At 41.8% G+C, this 21,690-nt stretch overlaps 1 protein-coding gene across 1 annotated transcript in view; it reads left to right on the top strand.

Annotated features, from left to right (window-relative positions):
• Positions 1-21,690, top strand: part of LOC139759504 (nephrin-like) — a 574,502-nt gene that overhangs the window by 491,447 nt on the left and 61,365 nt on the right. The window lies entirely within an intron of this gene.

Below are 21,690 nucleotides of genomic sequence, written 5' to 3'. Positions count from 1 at the left end.
GGCTGATTCTTGTAAAAATCTGCAGAAGCTTGTGACTGAGTTTCGTAAAGTGTGTGAAAGAAGAAAACTGAGAGTAAATGTAAATAAGAGCAAGGTTATTAGGTATAATATGTGCTCTGACATGGTTTGATCGAGTAAGTAATAATAGGGTAAAAGAGATATGTGGTAATAAAAAGAGTGTGGTTTGGTCACATGGAGAGAATGAGTTAGGAAAGATTAACCAAGAGTATATGTGTGTCAGAGGTGGAGGGAACGAGGAGAAGTGGGAGACCAAATTGGAGGTGGAAAGATTGAGTGAAAATGATTTTGAGTGATCGGGGCCTAAACATGCAGCAGGGTGAAAAGACGTGCAAGGAATAGAGTGAATTTGAACAATGTGGTCTACCGGGGTCGATGTGCTGTCAATGGATTGAACCAGGGCATGTAAAGCGTCTGGGGTAAACCATGGAAAGTTCTGTGGGGCCTGGATGTGGAAAGGGAGCTGTGGTTATGGTGCATTATACATGACAGCTAGAGACTGGCCTTTGTTGTCTTTTCCTAGCTCTATCTCGTGCACATGCGGGGAGAGGGTGTTGTTATTTCATGTGTGGCGTGGTGGCGATGGGAATGAATAAAGGCAGACAGTATGAACTATGTATATGTGTATATATGTATATATATATATATATATATATATATATATATATATATATATATATATATATATATATATATATATATATATATATATATATATATATATATACATTTTTTTTTTCATACTATTCGCCATTTCCTGCGATAGCGAGGTAGCGTTGATAACAGAGGACTGGGTCTTTGAGGGAATATCCTCACCTGGCCCCCTTCTCTGTTCCGTTTTTTGGAAAATTAAAAAAAAAAACCGAGAGGCGAGGATTTACAGCCCCCCGCTCCCATATATATATATACATATATATATACATATATATATATATATATATATATATATATATATATATATATATATATATATATATATATATATATATATATATATATATACATTGTATTTATTCTACTTTGTCGCCGTCTCCCGGGCTAACGATGTAGCGCAAGGAAACACAGGAAAGAATCGCCGAACCCACCCATGTACACATGTATATACATACACATCCACACACGCACATATACATACCTATACATTTCAACATATACATATATGTACATACACATTCATATACATATATACAGATGTACATAATTCATACTTGCTGCCTTTATTCATTCTCGTCGGCACCCCGCCACACATGAAATGATAGCCCCTTCTACCCGCATACGCCCAAGGTAGCGCTAGGAAGAGACAACAAAGGCCACATTCGTTCACATTCAGTGTGTAGCTGTCATGTATAATGCACTGAAACCACTGCTCCCTTTCCACATCCAGGCCCTACAAAACGTTCCATGGTTTACCTCAGACGCTTCAAATGCCCTGGCTCAATCCACTGCCAGCACCTCGAACCCAGTATACAGCATCATTCCAATTCACTCTATTCCTTGCACGTTTCCTGCATGTTCAGGCCCCGATCGCTCTAAATCTTTTTCACTCCATCCTTCCACCTCCAATTTAGTTTCCCACTTCTCCTCGTTCCCTCCACCTCTGACATATATAGCATCTTTGTCAATCTTTCCTCACTCATTCTCTCCATGTGACCAAACCATTTCAACACACTATCTTCTGCTCTCTCAACCACACTCTTTTTATTACCACACATCTCTCTTACCCTTTCATTACTTACTCGATCAAACCACCTCACACCACATATTGTCCTCAAACATTTCATTTCCAACACATCACCCTCCTTCGCACAACTCGATCTATAGCCCAAGCCTCGCAATTATATAACATTGTTGGAACCACTAATCCTTCATACATACCAGTTTTGCTTTCCGAGATAAAGTTCTCGCCTTCCACACATTTTTTAAAGCTCCCAAAACTTTCGCCCCATCCCCCACCCTGTGACTCACTTCTGCTTCCATGGTTCCATCCGCTGGCAAATCCACTCCCAGATATCTAAAACACTTCACTTCCTCCAGTTTTTCTCCATTCAAACTTACCTCCCAATTGACTTGTCCCTGAACCCTACTGTACCTAATAACCTTGCTCTTATTCACATTTGCTCTCAGATTTCTTCTTTCACACACTTTACCAAACTCAGTCACCAGCTTCTGCAGTCTCTCACCCGAGTAATCCACCGGCGCTGTATCATCAGCGAACAACAACTGACTCACTTTTGAAGCCCTCTCATCCACAACACACAGCATACTTGCCCCTCTTTCCAAAACTCTTGCATTCACCTCCCTAACAACCCCATCCCTAAGCAAAATAAACAGCCATGGAGACATCGCGCACCCTTGCTGGAAACCGACATTCACTGAACACCAATCACTTTTCTCTCTTCCTACTCGTACACATGGCTTACATCCTCGATAAAAACCTTTCACTGGTTCTAGCAACTTGCCTCCTACACCATATATTCATAATACCTTCCACAGAGCATCTCTATCAACTCTATCTTATGTCTTCTCCAAATCTATAAATAATATATACAAATCCATTTTCTTTTCTATGTATTTCTCATATACATCTTTCAAAGCAAATACCTAATCCACACATCTTCTACCACTTCTGGAACCACACTGCACTTCCCCAATCTGATGCTCTGTACATTCTTTCACCCTCTCAATCATTACCCTCCCATATAATTTCCCAGGAATACTCAACAGACTTAAACCTCTGTAACTTGAGCACTCACTTTTATCCCCTTTGCTACTCCTTCTTTTTCAACTTTTAGAAAGTTGAAATACGAGGAGGGGAGGGTTTCTAACCCCCCCCGCTCCTGTCCCCTTTAGTCGCCTTCTACGACAAGTGAGGAGTGCGTGGGAAGTATTCTTTCTCCCATATATATATGTATATATATATATATATGTATATATATATATATATATATATATATATATATATATATATATATATATATATATATATATATATATATATATATATATATATATATATATATATATATATATATCCATCACTGATTCCCTAAATACATCCCATTCCTCCCCGACTCCCCTTACTTCCATTGTTCTCACCTTTTTCCATTCTGTACACAGTCTCTCCTGGTACTTCCCCACACAGGTCTCCTTCCCAAGCTCACTTACTCTCACCACCTTCTTCACCCCAACATTCACTCCTCTTTTCTGAAAACCCATACTAATCTTCACCTTAGCCTCCACAAGATAATGATCAGACATCCCTCCAGTTGCACCTCTCAGCACATTAACATCCAAAAGTCTCTCTTTCGCACGCCTGTCAATTAACACGTAATCCAATAACGCTCTCTGGCCATCTCTCCTACTTACATAAGTATACTTATGTATATCTCGCTTTTTAAACCAGGTATTCCCAATCATCAGTCCTTTTTCAGCACATAAATCTACAAGCTCTTCACCATTTCCATTTACAACACTGAACACCCCATGCATACCAATTATTCCCTCAACTGCCACATTACTCACCTTTGCATTCAAATCACCCATCACTATAACCCGGTCTCGTGCATCAAAACCGCTAACACACTCATTTAGCTGCTCCCAAAACACTTGCCTCTCATGATCTTTCTTCTCATGCCCAGGTGCATATGCACCAATAATCACCCACCTCTCTCCATCAACTTTCAATTTTACCCATATTAATCGAGAATTTACTTTCTTACATTCTATCACATACTCCCACAACTCCTGTTTCAGGAGTATTGCTACTCCTTCCCTTGCTCTTGTCCTCTCACTAACCCCTGACTTCACTCCCCAGACATTTCCAAACCACTCTTCCCCTTTACCCTTGAGCTTCGTTTCACTCAGAGCCAAAACATCCAGGTTCCTTTCCTCAAACATACTACCTATCTCTCCTTTTTTCACATCTTGGTTACATCCACACACATTTAGGCACCCCACTCTGAGCCTTCGAGGAGGATGATCACTCCCCGCGTGACTCCTTCTTCTGTTTCCCATTTTAGAAAGTTAATACAAGGAGGGGAGGATTTCCGGCCCCCCGCTCCCGTCCCCTCTAGTCGCTTTCTACGACACGCGAGGAATACGTGGGAAGTATTCTTTCACCCCTATCCCCAGGGATAATATACATATATATATACATATACACACACACACACACACACACACATATGCACATACACACACACACACACACACATACATATATATACATATGAAAAATGTAAGAGCAAAAGATGCTTGTGGCATGAGAAGAGTGGGAGGTGGGCTGTTTAGAAAGGGTAGTGTGTGGTGGGATGAAGAAGTAAGAGTATTAGTGAAAGAGAAGAGAGAGGCATTTGGACGATTTTTGCAGGGAAAAAATGCAATTGAGTGGGAGAAGTATAAAAGAAAGAGACAGGAGGTCAAGAGAAAGGTGCAAGAGGTGAAAAAAAGGGCAAATGAGAGTTGGGGTGAGAGACTATCAGTAAATTTTAGGGAGAATAAAAAGATGTTCTGGAAGGAGGTAAATAGGGTGCGTAAGACAAGGGAACAAATGGGAACTTCAGTGAAGGGCGTAAATGGGGAGGTGATAACAAGTAGCGGTGATGTGAGAAGGAGATGGAATGAGTATTTTGAAGGTTTGTTGAATGTGTCTGATGACAGAGTGGCAGATATAGGGTGTTTTGGTCGAGGTGGTGTGCAAAGTGAGAGGGTTAGGGAAAATGATTTGGTAAACAGAGAAGAGGTAGTAAAAGCTTTGCGGAAGATGAAAGCCGGCAAGGCAGCAGGTTTGGATGGTATTGCAGTGGAATTTATTAAGAAAGGGGGTGACTGTATTGTTGACTGGTTGGTAAGGTTATTTAATGTATGTATGACTCATGGTGAGGTGCCTGAGGATTGGCGGAATGCGTGCATAGTGCCATTGTACAAAGGCAAAGGGGATAAGAGTGAGTGCTCAAATTACAGAGGTATAAGTTTGTTGAGTATTCCTGGTAAATTATATGGGAGGGTATTGATTGAGAGGGTGAAGGCATGTACAGAGCATCAGATTGGGGAAGAGCAGTGCGGTTTCAGAAGTGGTAGAGGATGTGTGGATCAGGTGTTTGCTTTGAAGAATGTATGTGAGAAATACTTAGAAAAGCAAATGGATTTGTATGTAGCATTTATGGATCTGGAGAAGGCATATGATAGAGTTGATAGAGATGCTCTGTGGAAGGTATTAAGAATATATGGTGTGGGAGGCAAGTTGTTAGAAGCAGTGAAAAGTTTTTATCGAGGATGTAAGGCATGTGTACGTGTAGGAAGAGAGGAAAGTGATTGGTTCTCGGTGAATGTAGGTTTGCGGCAGGGGTGTGTGATGTCTCCATGGTTGTTTAATTTGTTTATGGATGGGGTTGTAAAGGAGGTAAATGCAAGAGTCCTGGAAAGAGGGGCAAGTATGAAGTCTGTTGGGGATGAGAGAGCTTGGGAAGTGAGTCAATTGTTGTTCGCTGATGATACAGCGCTGGTGGCTGATTCATGTGAGAAACTGCAGAAGCTGGTGACTGAGTTTGGTAAAGTGTGTGGAAGAAGAAAGTTGAGAGTGGATGTGAATAAGAGCAAGGTTATTAGGTACAGTAGGGGTGAGGGTCAAGTCAATTGGGAGGTGAGTTTGAATGGAGAAAAACTGGAGGAAGTGAAGTGTTTTAGATATCTGGGAGTGGATCTGTCAGCGGATGGAACCATGGAAGCGGAAGTGGATCATAGGGTGGGGGAGGGGGCGAAAATTTTGGGAGCCTTGAAAAATGTGTGGAAGTCGAGAACATTATCTCGGAAAGCAAAAATGGGTATGTTTGAGGGAATAGTGGTTCCAACAATGCTGTATGGTTGCGAGGCGTGGGCTATGGATAGAGATGTGCGCAGGAGGATGGATGTGCTGGAAATGAGATGTTTGAGGACAATGTGTGGTGTGAGGTGGTTTGAGCGAGTAAGTAACGTAAGGGTAAGAGAGATGTGTGGAAATAAAAAGAGCGTGGTTGAGAGAGCAGAAGAGGGTGTTTTGAAGTGGTTTGGGCACATGGAGAGGATGAGTGAGGAGAGATTGACCGAGAGGATATATGTGTCGGAGGTGGAGGGAACGAGGAGAGGAGGGAGACCAAATTGGAGGTGGAAAGATGGAGTGAAAAAGATTTTGTGTGATCGGGGCCTGAACATGCAGGAGGGTGAAAGGAGGGCAAGAAATAGAGTGAATTGGAGTCATGTGGTATACAGGGGTTGACGTGCTGTCAGTGGATTGAAGCAAGGCATGTGAAGCGTCTGGGGTGAACCATGGAAAGCTGTGTAGGTATGTATATTTTGCGTGTGTGGACGTGTGTATGTACATGTGTATGGGGGGGGGGGGTTGGGCCATTTCTTTCGTCTGTTTCCTTGCGCTACCTCGCAAACGCGGGAGACAGCGACAAAGTATAAAAAAAAAAAAAAAAAAAAAAAATATATATATATATATATATATATATATATATATATATATATATATATATATATATATATATATATATATATATATATATGTATATATATATATATAAGAGAGACTTTTGGATGTTAATATGCTGAGAGGTGCAACTGGAGGGATGTCTGATCATTATCTTGTGGAGGCTAAGCTGAAGATTTGTATGGGTTTTCAGAAAAGAAGAGAGAATGTTGGGGTGAAGAGGGTGGTAAGAGTAAGTGAGCTTGGGAAGGAGACTTGTGTGAGGAAGTACCAGAAGAAACTGAGTACAAAATGGAAAAAGGTGAGAACAAAGGAGGTAAGGGGAGTGGGGGAGGAATGCGATGTATTTAGGGAAGCAGTGATGGCTTGCGCAAAAGATGCTTGTGGCATGAGAAGCGTGGGAGGTGGGTTGATTACAAAGGGTAGTGAGTGGTGGGATGAAGAAGTAAGATTATTAGTGAAAGAGAAGAGAGAGGCATTTGGAAGATTTGTGCAGGGAAAAAATGCAAATGAGTGGGAGATGTATAAAAGAAAGAGACAGGAGGTCAAGAGAAAGGTGCAAGAGGTGAAAAAGAGGGCAAATGAGAGTTGGGGTGAGAGAGTATCATTAAATTTTAGGGAAAATGAAAGGATGTTTTGGAAGGAGGTAAATAAAGTGCGTAAGGCAAGGGAGCAAATGGGAACTTCAGTGAAGGGCGCAAATGGGGAGGTGATAACAAGTAGTGGTGATGTGAGAAGGAGATGGAGTGAGTATTTTGAAGGTTTGTTGAATGTGTTTGATGATAGAGTGGCAGATATAGGGTGTTTTGGTCGAGGTGGTGTGCAAAGTGAGAGGTTTAGGGAAAATGCTTTGGTAAACAGAAAAGAGGTAGTAAAAGCTTTGCGGAAGAAAAAAAGCCGGCAAGGCAGCAGTTTTTATGGTATTGCAGTGAAATTTATAAACAAAGTGGGTGATTGTATTGTTGATTGGTTGTTAAGGTTATTTAATGTATGTATGATTCATGGTGAGGTGCCTGAGGATTGGCGGAATGCGTGCATAGTACCATTGTACAAAGGCAAAGGGAATAAGAGTGAGTGCTCAAATTACAGAGGTATAAGTTTGTTGAGTATTCCTGGTAAATTATATGGGAGGGTGTTGATTGAGAGGGTGAAGGCATGGACAGAGCATCAGATTGGGGAAGAGCAGTGTGGTTTCAGAAGTGGTAGAGGATGTGTGGATCAGGTGTTTGCTTTGAAGAATGTGTGTGAGAAATACTTAGAAAAGCAAATGGATTTGTATGTAGCATTTATGGATCTGGAGAAGGCATATGATAGAGTTGATAGAGATGCTCTGTGGAAGGTACTAAGAATATGTGGTGTGGGAGGAAAGTTGCTAGAAGCAGTGAAAAGTTTTTATCGAGGATGTAAGGCATGCGTACGTATAGGAAGAGAGGAAAGTGATTGGTTTTCAGTGAATGAAGGTTTGCGGCAGGGATGTGTGATGTCTCCATGTTTGTTTAATTTCTTTATGGATGGGGTTGTTATGGAGGTGAATGCAAGAGTTTTGGAAAGAGGGGCAAGTATGAAGTCTGTTGGGGATGAGAGAGCTTGGGAAGTGAGTCAGTTGTTGTACGCTGATGATACAGCGCTGGTGGCTGATTCATGTGAGAAACTGCAGAAGCTGGTGACTGAGTTTGGTAAAGTGTGTGAATGAAGAAAGTTAAGAGTAAATGTGAATAAGAGCAAGGTTATTAGGTACAGTAGGGTTGAGGGTCAAGTCAATTGGGAGGTAAGTTTGAATGGAGAAAAACTGGAGGAAGTAAAGTGTTTTAGATATCTGGGAGTGGATCTGGCAGCGGATGGAACCATGGAAGCGGAAAGGAATCATAGGGTGGGGGAGGGGGCGAAAATCCTGGGGGCCTTGAAAAATGTGTTTAAGTCGAGAACATTATCTCGGAAAGCAAAAATGGGTATGTTTGAAGGAATAGTGGTTCCAACAATGTTGTATGGTTGTGAGGCGTGGGCTATGGATAGAGTTGTGCACAGGAGGGTGGATGTGCTGGAAATGAGATGTTTGAGGACAATATGTCATGTGAGGTGGTTTGATAGAGTAAGTAATGTAAGGGTAAGAGATGTGTGGAAATGAAAAGAGCGTGGTTGAGAGAGCAGAAGAGGGTGTTTTGAAATGGTTTTGGCACATGGAGAAAATGAGTGAGGTAACATTGACCAAGAGGATATATGTGTCAGAGGTGGAGGGAACGAGGAGAAGTGGGAGACCAAATTGGAGGTGGAAAGATGGAGTGAAAAAGATTTTGAGTGATCGGGGCCTGAACATTCAGGAAGGTGAAAGGCGGGCAAGGAATAGAGTGAATTGGATCGATGTGGTATACCGGGGTCGACGTGCTGTCAATGAATTGAATCAGGGCATGTGAAGCGTCTAGGGTAAACCATGGAAAGTTGTGTGGGGCCTGGATGTGGAAAGGGAGCTGTGGTTTCGGGCATTATTGCATGATAGCTAGAGACTGAGTGTGAACGAATGGGGCCTCTGTTGTCTTTTCCTAGCCCTACCTCGCACCCATGAGGGGGGAGGGAGATGTTATTCCATATGTGGCGAGGTGGCAATGGGAATAAATAAAGGTAGACAGTGTGAATTGTTTCCATGTGTATATGTGTTTTTGTCTGTGTATGTATATATATATGCGTACATTGAGATGTATGTGTATGTATATTTGCGTTCGTGGACGTGTATGTATATACATGTGTATGGGGGTGGGATGGGCCATTTCTTTCCTGTTTCCTTGCGCGACCTCGAAAACGCGGGAGACAGCGACAAAGCAAAATGATAATAATAGAATAGAAATGATAATAATAGAATATATATATATATATATATATATATATATATATATATATATATATATATATATATATATATATATATATATATATATATATATATATATATATATATATATATATATATATATATATATATATATATATACGTGTAGGAAGAGAGGAAAGTGATTGGTTCTCAGTGAATGTAGGTTTGCGACAGGGGTGTGTGATGTCTCCATGGTTGTTTAATTTGTTTATGGATGGGGTTGTTAGGGAGGTGAATGCGAGAATTTTGGAAAGAGGGGCAAGTATGAAGTTTGTTGGGGATGAGAGAGCTTGGGAAGTGAGTCAGTTGTTGTTCGCTGATGATTCAGCGCTGGTGGCTGATTCATGTGAGAAACTGCAGAAGCTGGTGACTGAGTTTGGTAAAGTGTGTGAAAGAAGAAAGTTAAGAGTAAATGTGAATAACAGCAAGGTTATTAGGTACAGTAGGGTTGAGGGTCAAGTCAATTGGGAGGTGAGTTTGAATGGAGAAAAACTGGAGGAAGTGAAGTGTTTTAGATATCTGGGAGTGGATCTGGCAGCGGATGGAACCATGGAAGCGGAAGTGGATCATAGGGTGGGGGAGGGGGCGAAAATTCTGGGAGCCTTGAAGAATGTGTGGAAGTCGAGAACATTATCTCGGAAAGCAAAAATGGGTATGTTTGAAGGAATAGTGGTTCCAACAATGTTGTATGGTTGCGAGGCGTGGGCTATGGATAGAGTTGTGCGCAGGAGGATGGATGTGCTGGAAATGAGATGTTTGAGGACAATGTGTGGTGTGAGGTGGTTTGATCGAGTAAGTAACGGAAGGGTAAGAGAGATGTGTGGAAATATAAAGAGCGTGGTTGAGAGAGCAGAAGAGGGTGTTTTGAAATGGTTTGGGCACATGGAGAGAATGAGTGAGGAAAGATTGACCAAGAGGATATATGTGTCGGAGGTGGAGGGAACGAGGAGAAGAGGGAGACCAAATTGGAGGTGGAAAGATGGAGTGAAAAAGATTTTGTGTGATCGGGGCCTGAACATGCTGGAGGGTGAAAGGAGGGCAAGGAATAGAGTGAATTGGAGCGATGTGGTATACCGGGGTTGACGTGCTGTCAGTTGATTGAATCAAGGCATGTGAAGCGTCTGGGGTAAACCATGGAAAGCTGTGTAGGTATGTATATTTGCGTGTGTGGACGTATGTATATACATGTGTATGGGGGTGTGTTGGGCCATTTCTTTCGTCTGTTTCCTTGCGCTACCTCGCAAACGCGGGAGACAGCGACAACGCAAAAAAAAAAAAAGAAAAAAAAAAATATATATATATATATATATATATATATATATATATATATATATATATATATGTATGTACATAGACAGATTAACAGGTAGAGAAAGAGAGAGGTAGACTACTACTAGACACATATGCAATGCAGAAAAAAAGAGAAAACAAAAATTACGGAGGTGAAAACAGACTGGTCAGGACAACGGGAAACATCACCTCCCACACATCACGAGGGTGTTCTGTGCGGAACACAGCCCAGCCGGGGTGACCAAGGTCCTCTTACACTCACCACACTAAAGGTAGGGAGTTCAGGACACAGCCCAGCTAGGGTGACCAAAGTTTTGCACCTCACCAATGAGGGGGAGTTCAGGACACACGCTCATACTCACACACGACAGAGTATCTGCCGAAGTCTTGAAGTCCTGCAGCTCTACTCTTTCTCCCTCTCTTACTCCTCCTCCCTCATCTCCTACTTTTCCCTCTCTTACTCCTCCTCCCTCATCTCCTACTTTTCCCTCTCCTCCTCCTCCTCCTTTTCCTCCTCCCTTCTGTGATCACGTCCGAGAGTGCATTTCTCCCGCCAGCGAGACAGTGCCTCCCACGGCGACTCGCTAAAAATAGGGTGGGAGCGGGTTTTAAATTAGGATATAAATTTTGGTCAGAGAGAGAGGGCGTCGAGCATGTTACTGGAAAAGCGATAAACACGATCATCAATCTTGCTGGATGCTATGTGTGTATGTGTGTGTTTGTGTGTGTGTGTGTGTGTGTGTGTGTGTGTGTGTGTGTGTGTGTGTGTGTGTGTGTGTGTGTGTGTGTGTGTGTGTGTGTGTGTGCTTGTGTATATGTGTGTGTGTGTTTCTGTGCGTGTGCGTGATTATCATGTGTGTTGCGGGGGAGTTTTACTCCCGTATTGCCCCGTCTCTGATCCTTGTATATGTGTTGTTACTACACTTTTTGTGTACATATATACACAAATTCCAACCTAAGCCAGGCAATCATTTATCAACCGAGGGAGGATGAACAGCTGGGTTGGCTGTGGGCCAACTGCTATGCCTTGGATTCGAAACTGGGTGTACTCGTGCATGAAACATAGTTTGCGACGCTAACCATTACAACACATTAGCTCTTTTTTTGGGCCTGTGTGCAAGGAAAATATATTGATGATGCTTTGTTCATCGAGGTTGTTTCATGTATGGATGTCTTATATGGAGAAGAACCTGTGCCGAGAAATGCTGTCTATGTCCTGAGAGAAGAAGCTGGATAGGAAAGGTGAACTACCAAGAAGTGCTGAGTCCAAGAATGTTGTGTCGTGATGCTCGTATTTCATGAGCTACCACGTCAGCGGACGTTGTCCCAGGAGGTGCTGAGCCAAGAGATGAGATGCTGTGCTTCTCGAGATGCTGTGACGGGGAAAGATACTTGGAAAACTGCGAGGCAGAACATTCCTCGTTAGTATTGAATAGTTCATGTGATACTGCAAGGTAATATGCATACATTTTTCCCCATCAACAAACTAAATTGAAACTCTAAACTGCAATGATATATCCAAATATTTGAAGCTCGAACCATTTCCCAACCAATTTCGATTGGCTATTAACTCGCCGCGATGATTTCTCCTCGTATTCGACACCTCTCAAGACGTGCCTTCATATATGTATGTATATATATATATATATATATATATATATATATATATATATATATATATATATATATATATATATATATATATTTTCCTTTTTTTTTTTTGCTTTGTCGCTGTCTCCCGCGTTTGCAAGGTAGCGCAAGGAAACAGACGAAAGAAATGGTCCAACCCACCACCATACACATGTATATACATACGTCCACACACGCAAATATACATACCTACACAGCTTTCCATGGTATACCCCAGACGCTTCACATGCCTTGATTCAATTCACTGACAGCACGTCAACCCCGGTATACCACATCGATCCAATTCACTCTATTCCTTGCCCTCCTTTCACCCTCCAGCATGTTCAGGCCCCGATCACACAAAATCTTTTTCACTCCATCTTTCCACCTCCAATTTGGTCTCCCACTTCTCCTCGTTCCCTCCACCTCCGACACATATATCCTCTTGGTCAATCTTTCCTCACTCATTCTCTCCATGTGCCCAAACCATTTCAAAACACCCTCTTCTGCTCTCTCAACCACGCTCTTTTTATTTCCACACATCTCTCTTACCCTTACGTTACTTACTCGATCAAACCACCTCACACCACACATTGTCCTCAAACATCTCATTTCCAGCACATCCATCCTCCTGCGCACAACTCTATCCATAGCCCACGCCTAGCAACCATACAACATTGTTGGAACCACTATCGCTTCAAACATACCCATTTTTGCTTTCCGAGATAATGTTCTCGACTTCCACACATTCTTCAAGGCTCCCAGAATTATCGCCCCCTCCCCTACCCTATGATTCACTTCCGCTTCCATGGTTCCATCCGCTGCCAGATCCACTCCCAGATATCTAAAACACTTTACTTCCTCCAGTTTTTCTCCACTCAAACTTACCTCCCAATTGACTTGACCCTCAACCCTACTGTACCTAATATTATTACCTTGCTCTTATTCACATTTACTCTTAACTTCTTTCACACACTTTACCAAACTCAGTCACCAGCTTCTGCAGTTTCTCACATGAATCAGCCACCAGCGCTGTATCATCAGCAAACAACAACTGACTCACTTCCCAAGCTCTCTCATCCCCAACAGACTGCATACTTGCCCCTCTTTCCAAAACTCTTGCAATCACCTCCCTAACAACCCCATCCATAAACAAATTAAACAACCATGGAGACATCACACACCCCTGCCGCAAACCTACATTCACTGAGAACCAATCACTTTCCTCTCTTCCTACACGTACACATGCCTTACATCCTCGATAAAAGCTTTTCACTGATTCTAACAACTTGCCTCCCACACCATATATTCTTAATACCTTCCACAGAGCATCTCTATCAACTCTGTCATATGCCTTCTCCAGATCCATAAATGCTACATACAAATCCATTTGCTTTTCTAAGTATTTCTCACATACATTCTTCAAAGCAAACACCTGATCCACACATCCTCTACCACTTCTGAAACCACACTGCTCTTCCCCAATCTGATGCTCTGTACATGCCTTCACCCTCTCAATCAATATCCTCCCATATATTTTACCAGGAATACTCAACAAACTTATACCTCTGTAATTTGAGCACTCACTCTTATCCCCTTTGCCTTTGTACAATGGCACTATGCACGCATTCCGCCAATCATCAGGCACCTCACCATGAGTCATACTTACATTAAATAACCTTATCAACCAGTCAATAATACAGTCACCCCCTTTTTTAATAAATTCCACTGCAATACCATCCAAACCTGCTGCCTTGCCGGCTTTCATCTTCCGCAAAGCTTTTACTACCTCTTCTCTGTTTACCAAATCATTTTCCCTAACCCTCTCACTTTGCACACCACCTCGACCAAAACACCCTATATCTGCCACTCTATCTTCAAATACATTCAACAAACCTTCAAAATAATCACTCCATCTCTTTCTCACATCACCACTACTTGTTATCACCTACACATTTGCGCCCTTCACTGAAGTTCCCATTTGCTCCCTTGTCTTACGCACTTTATTTACCTCCTTCCAGAACATCTTTTTATTCTCCCTAAAATTTAATGATACCCTCTCACCCCAACTCTCATTTGCCCTCTCTTTCGACTCTTGCACCTTTCTCTTGACCTCCTGTCTCATTCTTTTATACATCTCCAACTCAATTGCATTTTTCCCTGCAAAAATCGTCCAAATGCCTCTCTTCTCTTTCACTAATAATCTTACTTCTTCATCCCACCACTCACTACTCTTTCTAATCAACCCACCTCCCACTCTTCTCATGCCACAAGCATCTTTTGCGCAATCCATCACTGATTCCCTAAACACATCCCATTCCTCCCCCACTCCCCTTACTTCCATTGTTCTCACCTTTTTCCATTCTGTACTCAGTCTCTCCTGGTACTTCCTCACACAAGTCTCCTTCCCAAGCTCACTTACACTCACCACCCTCTTCATCCCAACATTCACTCTTCTTTTCTGAAAACCCATACAAATCTTCACCTTAGCCTCCACAAGATAATGATCAGACATCCCTCCAGTTGCACCTCTCAGCACATTAACATCCAAAAGTCTCTCTTTCGCGCGCCTGTCAATTAACACGTAATCCAATAACGCTCTCTGGCCATCTCTCCTACTTATATACGTATACTTATGTATATCTCGCTTTTTAAAACAGGTATTCCCAATCACCAGTCCTTTTTCAGCACATAAATCTACAAGCTCTTCACCATTTCCATTTACAACACTGAACACCCCATGTATACCAATTATTCCCTCAACTGCCACATTACTCACCTTTGCATTCAAATCACCCATCCTATAACGCGGTCTCGTGCATCAAAACCACTAACACACTCATTCAGCTGCTCCAAAAACACTTGCCTCTCATGATCTTTCTTCTCATGCCCAGGTGCATATGCACCAATAATCACCCATCTCTCTCCATCAACTTTCAGTTTTACCCATATTAATCGAGAATTTACTTTCTTACATTCTATCACATACTCCCACAACTGCTGTTTCAGGAGTACTGCTACTCCTTCCCTTGCTCTTGTCCTCTCACTGAGGATTGGCGGAATGCGTGCATAGTGCCATTGTCCAAAGGCAAAGGGGATAAGAGTGAGTGCTCAAATTACAGAGGTATAAGTTTGTTGAGTATCCCTGGTAAATTATATGGAAGGGTATTGATTGAGAGGGTGAAGGCATGTACAGAGCATCAGATAGGGGAAGAGCAGTGTGGTTTCAGAAGTGGTAGAGGATGTGTGGATCAGGTGTTTGCTTTGAAGAATGTATGTGAGAAATACTTAGAAAAGCAAATGGATTTGTATGTAGCATTTATGGATCTGGAGAAGGCATATGATAGAGTTGATAGAGATGCTCTGTGGAAGGTACTAAGAATATATGGTGTGGGAGGCAAGTTGTTAGAAGCAGTGAAAAGTTTTTATCGAGGATGTAAGGCATGTGTACATGTAGGAAGAAAGGAAAGTGATTGGTTCTCAGTGAATGTAGGCTTGCGGCAGGGGTGTGTGATGTCTCCATGGTTGTTTAATTTGCTTATGGATGTGGTTGTTAGGGAGGTGAATGCAAGAGTTTTCGAAAGAGGGGCAAATATGAAGTCTATTGTGGATGAGAGAGCTTGGGGAGTGAGTCAGTTGTTGTTCGCTGATGATACAGCGCTGGTAGCTGATTCATGTGAGAAACTGCAGAAGCTGGTGACTGAGTTTGGTAAAGTGTGTGAAAGAAGAATGTTAAGAGTAAATGTGAATAAGAGCAAGGTTATTAGGTACAGTAAGGTTGAGGGTCAAGTCAATTGGGAGGTAAGTTTGAATGGAGAAAAACTGGAGGAAGTAAAGTGTTTTAGATATCTGGGAGTGGATCTGGCAGCGGATGGAACCGTGGAAGCGGAAGTGGATCATAGGGTGGGGGAGGGCGCTAAAATCCTTGGAGCCTTGAAGAATGTGTGGAAGTCGAGAACATTATCTCGGAAAGCAAAAATGGGTATGTTTGAAGGAATAGTGGTTCAAACAGTGTTGTATGGTTGCGAGGCGTGGGCTATGGGTAGAGTTGTGCGCAGGAGGATGGATGTGCTGGAAATGAGATGTTTTAAGACAATATGTGGTGTGAGGTAGTTTGATCGAGCAAGTAACGTAAGGGTAAGAGAGATGTGTGGAAATAAAAAGAGCGTGGTTGAGAGAGCAGAAGAGGGTGTTTTGAAATGGTTTGGGCACATGGAGAGAATGAGTGAGGAAAGATTGACCAAGAGGATATATGTGTCGGAGGTGGAGGGAACGAGGAGAAGTGGGAGACCAAATTGGAGGTGGAAAGATGGAGTGAAAAAGATTTTGTGTGATCGGGGCCTGAACATGCAGGAGGGTGAAAGGACGGCAAGGAATAGAGTGAATTGGATCCATGTGTTATACCGGGGTTGACGTGCTGTCAGTAGATTGAATCAGGGCATGTGAATCGTCTGGTGTAAACCATTGAAAGCTGTGTAGGTATGTATATTTGCGTGTGTGGACGTATGTATATACATGTGTATGGGGGTGGGTTTGGCCATTTCTTTCGTCTGTTTCCTTGCGGTACCTCGCAAACGCGGGAGACAGCGACAAAGCAAAAAAAAATGAAATATGTATATATGGATATATATATATATATATATATATATATATATATATATATATATATATATATATATATATATATATATATATATATATATATATGTATATATATATATATATATATATATATATATATATATATATTATCCCTGGGGATAGGGGAGAAAGAATACTTCCCACGTATTCCCTGCGTGTCGTAGAAGGCGACTAAAAGGAAAGGGAGCGGGGGGCTGGAAATCCTCCCCTCTCGTTTTTTTTTTTTTTTAGTTTTCCAAAAGAGGGAACAGAGAAGGGGGCTAGGTGAGGGTATTCCCTCAAGGGCCCAGTCCTCTGTTCTTGACGCTACCTCGCTACGCGGGAAATGGCGAATAGTATGAAAAAAAAAAAAAAAAAATATATATATATATATATATATATATATATATATATATATATATATATATATAATGTACTCTCTCTCTCTCTCTCTCTCTCTCTCTCTCTCTCTCTCTCTCTCTCTCTCTCTCTCTCTCTCTCTCTCTCTCTCTCTCTCTCTCTCTCTCTCTTCATTTCGGGATTTGATGGAGTTCCAATCGAACATGATTTTGCTGTCGTTTTCCTCCGTGAATATATCCTCTCTCCCCCGGAACTGAGTTTGTTCCCATAATGTCTTACCAGAGAATGATAATATGATCGTTTAATCTAAATGCAGATTCTATTTGAGCCCATCTCTGCTGGATGACTTCTCCAACGACAGATTTGGAAGAATTTCTATATCTTTCCTGAAGAACGTAGAAACTCTCCAGTTGCCTCACTGATTTACTATAGTCATATTTTTGTAACTTTTAACAAAGGCAAATCGCGATACAGGCAATATTTTTTTCAGCTAATAAATTCATTGTAAAAGGATCACCCCAAAGTCTTTGAGGCCAACTTACTATTTTGAAAATATGGAAGCATTACTAGGGGGAAAAAATGGTAACGAGGAGAGTTCAGGTCAGACTAGGGAAGTCTTACTGTTTTCTTCCCCTAGATTATAGTTGATGACTTCCACCCTTAATGGTAGAAAAATCACTTGTTTTTCTCAAGATTTCGTAACTCTAGATGAATAGAGAAAGTCAGGGAGCCTTACCTGGGAGATTACCTTTCATTCTGTAAGTTTTCTGTTCCAGAGAAATTATATTATTATATTTCTGCAAGTTTCTGTTGTCATCTATGACTATGTTTCGAGGCTTCGTAGAACTCCTTGAGATGTTATTACGAAAGTCGTAATTTCAGTTCGTGTGTTTCATAGATGAACCACTTTTTTTTTCTAACTGAATTACTTCAAGTCTACAAAAATCTGTCAATAAGTAACATCATTCGAAACTTTTTTGTTTTTAGTCTGTCGCAAACCGTAACCCATACACAGATAAGATATATCTCATCAGCATCTACTTTGTTTATGATGTAACACCTTTCAATATAATGAGTTATGTCACATATACACACGTGCACATACGAAAAACAATTACATTTACATTCGCATTCAAAGAAACAAACAAACAAAGAATATGTTATCTCAGTTATTCTGCTTTCTACTCATGTCCCATATTATGATATCATCACACAAACCTTTCTTTATTTTCATTTGGTATTTTCAAATCACATGGTTTTATCAGTCATAGTTTTTCTGCTCATGAATAACCACTGTTCATGCAGAAGATCTTTAGTTATCCTTCAAACTCCTAGGTAGAAAACGGGATTTTTATCTTTCATCCTTGCGTTCCTCTCTCTCTCTCTCTCTCTCTCTCTCTCTCTCTCTCTCTCTCTCTCTCTCTCTCTCTCTCTCTCTCTCTCTCCGTAATAACCAATGTACTGGGAGAGTTCTGTCTGTACCCATAAGGCTCCCATCTCTTGAACTTTTAGTACCTGTGACGAGATCTTGTCATTAGGCAGGGCCAACGCACTGCGTTCACCACAAGAAAGTTTAGAGTTCAAGAACAAACAAAGAGTTGCACGAGCTGCATGTTGCTGAGTGTTATGTATAGAGTTGGGAGAGAGAGAGAGAGAGAGAGAGAGAGAGAGAGAGAGAGAGAGAGAGAGAGAGAGAGAGAGAGAGAGAGAGAGAGAGAGAGAGAGAGAGAGAGAGAGAGGGAGGGAGGTTTGTGGTCTGTATGCCATTAAACAGTATGTGTGTGTGACAGCTAGATGAACCAGAGTGTGTAATTGTTTATTTGTAGTTACTCGTTTGCACCGTCCAGCTAGGGAGTTCTACTCTCCTGAGGCTCTCATCTCTTTAACTTTGTCTACCAACGTTGAACTTTTTAACCTCTGTAATTACATTTGTTAAATCCCAGAAAATGAACGTAATGTTAGCAGGAGGATGATAAATATAGAGACTATCACCTTGGATTCCAAGTACTTTCAGAAATTCAACATTGCCTCACGGCTAACCTCCATACCCATGCGTCCTTCTCCACCAACGTCATCTTGAGAAACCCTATCACCGTCATCGCTCATCTATGTTGAAAAAATGGAAAACCACTACCGGAGTTGCACTTGACACTGCCACCGTTTATTGACGCAGCAACGTCATACGGGCGAAAGCCTGGAGTGCAAGTCTCGGTTCATCTGATTAATGAATTACATCTGGAAAATGTGTAATGTTTATCAGTGTCTGGTGTCATCGACTGCACTAAGGATCTTGAACTGATAGGAAAATATTTCAGTTACCTTCCATTTGTCCCATACTTTGTCCATAATCCCTCATCTAAAGTAACCCCCATGCAGATATAAGAGAAAAATAGAAATATATATATATGTATTTGGACCATTTTCATACCTGTTTCTTTCCCTACACCTCGAAACACTGGGAAACTATATTGTTTATTTTTATTTTGCTTTGTCGCTGTCTCCCGCGTTAGCGAGGTAGCGCAAGGAAACAGACGAAAGAATGGCCCAACCAGCCCACATACACATGTATATACATCAATGTCCACCCATGCACAATATACATACCTATACATCTCAATGTACCCATATATATACACACACAGACATATACATATATACACATGTACATAATTCATACTGTCTGCCTTTATTTGTTTCCATCGCCATCTCGCCACACATGGAATAGCAACCCCCTCCCCCCTCATGTGTGCGAGGTAGCTCTAAGAAAAACACCAAAGGCCCCATTCGTTCACACTCAGTCTCTAGCTGTCATGTAATAATGCACCGAAACCACAGCTCCCTTTCCACATCCAGGCCCCACATACTTCGCATGGCTTACCCCAGACGCTTCACATGCCCTGGTTCAATCCATTGACAGCACGTCGACCCCGGTATACCACATCGTTCCAATTCACTCTATTCCTTGCACGCCTTTCACCCTCCTACATGTTCAGGCCCCGATCACTCAAAATTATTTTCACTCCATCTTTCCACCTCTAATTTGGTCTCCCACTTCTCCTCGTTCCCTCCACCTCCGACACATATATCCTCTTGGTCAATCTTTCCCCACTCATTCTCTCCATGTGACCAAACCATTTCAAAACACCCTCTTCTGCTCTCTCAACCACACTCTTTTTATTTCCACACATCTTTCTCACCCTTACATTACTTACTCGATCAAACCACCTCACACCACAAATTGTCCTCAAACATCTCATATCCAGCACATCCACCCTCCTGCGCACAACTCTATCCATAGCCCACGCCTCGCAACCATACAACATTGTTGGAACCACTATTCCTTCAAACATACCCATTTTTGCTTTCCGAGATAATGTTCTCGACTTCCAAACATTCTTCAAGGCTCCCAGAATTTTCGCCCCCTCCCCCACCCTATGATTCACTTCCGCTTCCATGGTTCCATCCGCTGCCAGATCCACTCCCAGATATCTAAAACACTTCACTTTCTCTAGCTTTTCTCCATTCAAACTTACCTCCCAATTGACTTGACCCTCAACCCTACTGTACCTAATAACCTTGCTCTTATTTACATTTGCTCTTAACTTTCTTCTTTCACACACTTTTCCAAACTCAGTCACCAGCTTCTGCAGTTTCTCACATGAATCAGCCGCCAGTGCTGTATCATCAGCGAACAACAACTGACTCACTTCCCAAGCTCTCTCATCCACAACAGACTGCATACTTGACCCTCTTTCCAAAACTCTTGCATTCACCTCCCTAACAACCCCATCCATAAACAAATTAAACAACCATGGAGACATCACACACCCCTGCCGCAAACCTACATTCACTGAGAACCAATCACATTCCTTTCTTCCTACACGTACACATGCCTTACATCCTCGATAAAAACTTTTCACTGCTTCTAACAACTTGCCTCACACACCATATATTCTTAATACCTTCCACAGAGCATCTCTATCAACTCCATCATATGCCTTCTCCAGATCCATAAATGCTACATACAAATCCATTTGTTTTTCTAAGTATTTCTCGCATATATTCTTCAAAGCAAACACCTGATCCACACATCCTCTACCACTTCTGAAACCACACTGCTCTTCCCAAATCTGATGCTCTGTACATGCCTTCACCCTCTCAATCAATACCCTCCCATATAATTTACCAGGAATACTCAACAAACTTATACCTCTGTAATTTGAGCACTCACTCTTATCCCCTTTGCCTTTGTACAATGGCACTATGCAAGCATTCCGCCAATCCTCAGGCACCTCAACATGAATCATACATACATTAAATAACCTTACCAACCAGTCAGCAATACAGTCACCCCCTTTTTTAATAAATTCCACTGCAATGCCATCCAAACCTGCGGCTTTGCCGGCTTTCCTCCTCCGTAAAGCTTTTACTACCTCTTCTC

This window comes from Panulirus ornatus, chromosome 3 (assembly GCF_036320965.1).
Source record: "Panulirus ornatus isolate Po-2019 chromosome 3, ASM3632096v1, whole genome shotgun sequence".
Taxonomy (NCBI): Eukaryota; Metazoa; Arthropoda; class Malacostraca; order Decapoda; family Palinuridae; genus Panulirus; species Panulirus ornatus.
The sequence above is the reverse complement of the archived record's forward strand: the minus strand, read 5'-3'. Positions and strand labels throughout refer to the sequence as shown.